The sequence below is a fragment of the Haemaphysalis longicornis genome, unplaced genomic scaffold (assembly GCF_048455015.1).
Source record: "Haemaphysalis longicornis isolate Haplotype H1 unplaced genomic scaffold, Haemaphysalis longicornis Haplotype H1 scaffold_9, whole genome shotgun sequence".
NCBI classification, from domain to species: domain Eukaryota; kingdom Metazoa; phylum Arthropoda; class Arachnida; order Ixodida; family Ixodidae; genus Haemaphysalis; species Haemaphysalis longicornis.
The window spans coordinates 91949150-91955739 of NW_027526460.1; positions in this window are offsets into that span (position 1 = coordinate 91949150).

Here is a 6590-nt window from a genome sequence, read left to right on the forward strand (position 1 = left end):
GCCTGCAATCCCCAAATCACTCAAGTATTCTCTGTTTGTCCTTAATCCTGTGTTTTCCCAGTCAAGCTTTCTTAATACCCCCTCCAGACATGCTATGAACAGTTTAGGCGAGATCGTATTTCCCTGTCTTACTCCCTTTCCGATCGGGAGTTTATTGCTTTGCTTGTGAAGTGTTATCCTGCCAGTGGATCCCTAATATATGTCGTTTAGGAATCTTATGTAGGCCTCTTCTATGCCCTGGTCGTTTAATTCTTTTAGCACGGCAGCAGTTTGTACCAAGTGAAACGATTTCTCATAGTCTATAAATGACATGAAAAGGAGTTCTGCGGTGTATTCTGCGGATTTGTCTATCACTTGATTGACAAAATGGATGCGATCCATGGTTGAGTACCCTTTCCTAAACCCAGGTTGTTCTGTAGATGGTTGGGAATCCAAGTTGTCTCCAATGTGGTTCACTATAACTTTCAGAAATAGCTTGCTGATGGGTCTGCAATTCTTAAGGTCCTTGCTATCTCCCTTGTTGTGAATCAGAATAATGTTGGCGTGTTTTTCCAGGCTATGGGTACTTTTTAAGTCCTTCACCATTCCGAAAATAGTGAACCAAGCTTTTCCACTTTATATCTCCTCCCTCCTTCAAAAGATCCATGGTTAGGCCGTCATCAGCTGCATCTTTTTGTCTTTTCTTTTCTTGAAAGCCTTCCCTATTTCCTCTATTGTAACTAGTGGGAAATCGCGAGTTAAGCTTGTACTCTCAGAAGTTTCCTATGATCCAAGGTCGCAGGCATACAGGCTGATGTATAATCGTTCTGCTACATTTATGACGTCGTTCCCTGCCCTGCTCGTCTCTGAGGGCGCAGATTTTGTCTTGCCGATGACGAGCTTCATCTTAGTTGCTTTGAAATTTCCTCCACTTTGCAGCGTTTCCTCGATCGCTGCCATGTTATATGCACGAATGTCGTTTGTTTTACTGCTGTTAATCAGTTCTGCCACCTCTGCTAAGTTAATTTGATCCACCGCATTTGACACGTTCATATTCTTACGTTTCGCATTTCGTTTCTTCGTTTTCTTAGTCAGTTTTCCAGTCTCTTTCCTACATCTTGCTTCTCCCACAGCTGCTGCAGATTCTGTGTTTCGCGTTGTTAGGTTGTCATTTAGCCTGTCCACACTATCCTCGTACTCCTCGTTTAGAAGCGCAAATTTGTTTTGGAGGGTTATTTTAAACTCCTCCGTCCTGGCTCTGAATGACTTCATACTGGGTTTCTTACTCTTCACGAGTTCCTTTTTTTCTGAGTTACAAACAGCGCAGGAGCAGGACGATAGAAGGATCACACAAACACGGCGCTGACTAACAACTGATGTTTAATGTCGCGAACAGGCAATAAATACGAAAATACAGAAAACAAGTGACGTACTAATCTTGGAATGACAAATACAAAAAGAATAATAAAAGTAGAAAATTAATACTAAAAACTAGAAATCTTTTATGGCACTTGAATGTGCCGTACTGTTAAATCTGTAGAAACCAGCACAATGTATATCAGAACGCCCTCACGATCTCTCCTAGTTACCACGATAGTCAATTCCTTTCTCAGGGCGATGGAGGGTGTGCTGATGCAATCCTGCTGACGGGTATGAATTTCCAAGACTTCTCTCCCAAGACTGCTCCCACAACACGCAACTCGCCCATCCGAACCGTTTCGCCATCCTGATACGCGAATCTGTGAAAATCTGCGATATCTTTTCAAACGCTTACGGGCACTCACAATTTGCGCTTCAGAACAGCCGGCCATTTAACAGCTGCAGCAAGCCGGCCAATTATGTACACCAAGTACTACGGCAATAGACCACGGTGCTTCGCAGCGCTCAGCGGTAGGGAAGTGCAATCGCTTTATTGCGACGACGTTACCAACACTAATTCCAACACAAAACGCTGCGAGCAAATAACGTCATTCTGCGAGATTGCGCGCAACAGCCCCTCAATGAGTCATGACAGTGAGAGTATCAGCGCATTGTGGCGTCAGACGTCCATCCAAATCGTATTCCTCAATCAACAGGTCACTGGAGATTTGGTTCCACGGTGCCTTAATTATAAAGGGGAGTAGCCACATATTCCCGAAGCTAAAGGCAGTCGTTTATTAACTAGTGGCTGTGCGTACGAGTGGATACCGCAACCAGCAATTACCACAGCAAGCGGCTCCTGCGACGAATGCCAACAGTGAGTGATGCTCACCGCGGTAAGCCCCGCACATCGCGCAAGAAGCGCGCGTTCACTCGCCACTCATGAGTGGTGAGCGGGGCTCCCCGCGAGTGGAACTCTCACTCGCGAGTGGTGAGTGGAGCTCGCCGCGAGTGGAACTCGCACTCGCGTGTGGTGAGTGGGGTTCACCGCGAGTGGCTTTGGCACTCGCGAGTGCTGAGCGTGGCTCGCCGCGAGTGGAACTTGCACTCGCGAGTGGTGAACGGGGCTCACCATGAGTGGCGCTCGCACTCACTCGCACTCGCACTCACCAGGCCAAAATGACCGTGAGCCTCACTCACCACTCACTCGTGAGTGGTGAGTGGGGTGTGTGTGAGTGCACTCATGAGTGAGTTTGCCGACCTATGGAGCCTGCGCCGCGTACGAGCGCCGTGTTAAAACAAGAGAGTGGCGTTATAGTGTTTCGTTCGCGCTTCCCTGCGACCCTATTTGATATGTTCAATCATAGCTCCGCTAGCGTGCCACAAGGGGCTTAACAATTTCGACAGGGCAGCGCTACGCTATGAAGTGGCGCTGGTTACGAATATCCCGCAGCCATCAGTGGCGGCGGATTCGGCACTGATGGATGCGAGAGGAAATGCAACCATCATTACTGCATAGCCTAGCGCTGCCCTTAGCGAATTGCTACGCTTCGCATGACACTTCACAGAGCTACAGTAAAATATATCAGAGATGACCGCGAGGGTAGTGCGAACGTACCTCGAGGGGCCTTATTCTAGACTTCATACATTCATTGTGAATTGTGAATTCGCCGGACGTCTTGTCTTATTGGCTTTCACTTCTGGTCTCGTGCTTCCTACTGACGAAGCGGCTGTGTCGGCTTTCGTCATTTTGAGATTTCATGACGTTTACTAGCCCATGTTTTACAGTTTGGGTTATTTCTCTCTTAATCTACAGAGAAATACCATGAAACGTGGATGACTTTTTCAGCATTAGAAAGAGAGTCGCGGCTGTTGTGATCAAGCTAAACAAGCAATACAGGTTAATGACAGTACATGCCTATGCTCCAACAACCAGCAATGATGACGAAGCCGTAGACACTTTCTACGAATACGTCGAATCAGCAATGAAGAAGGCCACAACGCAGTTCACGATTGTGATGTGAGATTTTAACGGGAAGCTCTTTGTCACAAACTCGAGCGTACGACGTCTAAACGTACCGTATAAATTTTTCATTTTATTGTACAGCGCCTAATTCTTCTTACACTCGTACGATTCATTCAGTTCGGTTCTATTCGCCCCGAGACAAGGCTGGAACAGGAGGCGGACTCTTAGCCTTCAACCCAGCGTCCGGGCTAATTCAACCCAGCGTCCGGGCTAAAGAAAAAAAAATAAGAGGAGGGGTGTTCCCTCAGCGCCACTGCCTCTAGGCGCGCAATAATAGAACCGAAACTAGAAAAAGTAGCATTGGCCTGGCTGGAACTTTCGCGAACGAAGAGGCGGTAATACGATCACCCGCCGGCTCGCCGGCAAGAAAACAACAAAAATAAAACCTCCGCCGCTCCGGGTTCGTCGAAGCTTCCAGTACTTTCGAGGAGGTGCGCGTGGCCTTGCCAGTGCTAAAGAGCGTGGATGATTCTAGAAGGGAGAAGAGTGAAGTTATTCGCCGACGGCGGCGGGCGCGTTGTGTGTTGTGCTCTCTCTCTCCGCGCCGGCACGGTTATAAAAAGAGAAGCCGCGCCTAAGCAAACCAGCTACGTTTGGCAGTCGTGATGTGACAACGGCACCTGCCAGTTTGTACATCACACCATCGGCGACCCGTGCCCTGGAGGACTCCAACGTACTCCCGGGCCTCGAATCACCGTGATCGTCTCGGACGGCCTGGCCTACAGCGAAGCCACGCTTCCCAGGTAGCCGAATCGCCTCCGACAGCGGTGCATCGTCCGGCCCGGTCGGTGAATATGCTGGGACTCTGTCTCTCATATGCATCGAACTGTTCGTTTCTTTTTAGTTAACTGCTCCGATTCGTAATATTCATTTGTTAACGCTCCTGTTCGTATCATTTGGTCTAATTGGACTGTTTCTTGTATTTGAATTCCATCTAAGTTGTCTGTCATTATCGATCCGCTATCTCGTGCTTGTGTTTGTAACTTGCCTGTTTAAATATAAGTCTTTGTGCTGTTTTCCGTTCAAGGCTCTTACTCATTCTTGCCGCTCTGGTCGGCGAAAGCCGCACATCAGACGGCCACCCCCCTTTGTCACCTGTGCCCTGTGGATTCGGTGGGGTTTGTTGGCTATCTTGAGTCGACACCCCATATCTTCTGACAGAGCACCCTAATTTAAGGAAACGGGTGACACTCTTTAAGAAGCAAATGCGAGGAAGGTCGGTGAGAAACATCGGAATAGACAATCGCAATAGTCGAGGAGATACACTGGTGGGATTTCCAAACTGTGGTTGATGAACACATTGTTTTACAAACAAAAAAATTGGGAAATGGATACAGAAAAGTCCTGAAAGTACAACAAAAAACGAAATTACTTCGTTTTACGTGACAACCCAGGCATCGTGCAAGACGTAGAGATGCTAAGTAAGATTCGGAGCAGCGATCATAGGATGGTTTGATGCAAGCTAAGGCTGAATGTCAAAATAGAAAGAAGGAAACCCGTAAAAAGTAAGAAACCCCGCATGGAATCAGTGAGAGCCACATCGCAAGAGTTTAAGATAACTCTTCAACACAAATTTTCGCTTCTGAGCTAGAAAAACGAGGTCAGTGTAAACAGGCTAAATGCGAACCTAGCATCGGCACTCAGTGAATCAACAGCAGCGTTGCGAGAGGCAACATGCAGGGAACGAACTGGAAAACTAACTAAGAAAACGAACAAACTAATTCCCAAATGTAAGAACATGCAAGTGTGAAGTACGGAGGTGAGATTGAATTAGCCGCGTTTCGAAACTGATTAACAGAAGTAAAACAAACGACGTTCGTGCATATAACATGACAGTTATAGAGGAAACTCTGCCGATTGGGAGAAGCTTGAAAGCAAAAACTAGCCATCCGGAAAGGCGGGATGTACGCACTCAGAGATGAGCCTGCATTACCACTAATTTAAACGCGATAGCAGAACGAATCTACGCCCGACTGCATGCCATTCAATCAGGGGAAACTACTTAGACTACAAGGTGAAATTGCGATGTCCCACTAGGAACTAAAGAGGAACTCAAAGGCATAAAAATAAGATAGCCTACAGGTGACGACGGCATGACCGTAGATCTTTTCAAAAAGGGAGGAGATAATGTACTGGAAAAGCTTGCTGTACTATTTTCCGAATGCTTGAACACTCAAGAAGTGCCCGTAGCCTTGTAAAACGCCGACATGATTCCGATTCATAACAAGTGAGATCCCAAGGACTTCAAGGGTTACAGACTGATCAGCCTATGCTCAGTTGTTTACAAGCTATTTTTCCGAAGTTATAGTTAGCCGCATGGGTGACAGTCTGGATTCCCAACAACACAGAGAGCAGGCTGGGTTTATGAAAGGGTACTCAACTATGCATCACATTCATGTCGTTCATCAAGTGATAGACAAATCAGCAGACTACGATATACCCCTCTACATAGCATTTATAGATTAAGAAAACGCGTTCGATTACGTACTCACTACAGCCGTTTCAAAAGCACTAAAAGTCCAGGGAATAGAGGAAACCTATGTAAGACTTCTAGAAGACATATATAAGAAATGCACGGGCAGGATAACCGTCCGCAGTCAAAGCGATAAATCTCCGATCCGAAAGAGATTAAGAGAGGGAGATACCATATCTCCAAAACTATTCACAGCATGTCTGGAGGGGGTATTGAGAAAGCTTAACTGAAAAAAAAAAAACATTGTATTTAAGATACACCGGGAAAAAAATGAGCCATCTGAGGATCGCGGAAGACATAGTCTTGCTGGGTGAGACTGCAAAACACATGCAAACAATGCTTGAGGAACTACTATCAGAAAGCATAGCCGTGGGTCTAAAAATAATTATGAATAAATCGAAAGTAATTAGAGAGAAACATACCAAAAACGCCCTCTCCAAATTTTGAATGTAAATGCCAGAAAAAGTAAAGGAATATAACTACCTCGGACAGAAGAATAGCCCTGACCCCAACCACGAGAGAGACATTTGGCGCCGAATCGGAATGGGTGGGGGAGCACACATGCACCCGCACTTCCACGAGGGACGGAGACAGGCGCGAGTTAGAGCCCTGGAGAAAAATATGACTCCAACAAAAAGTTTACTACACGGACGCCGCAGATTAGGCAAGACGCGGAGCCATGGTGGCGATCTTAACGAAGATAGACAGCCACGTAACGAAAATAACGACGCTACAGGCCGAAGAGGTAGCTAT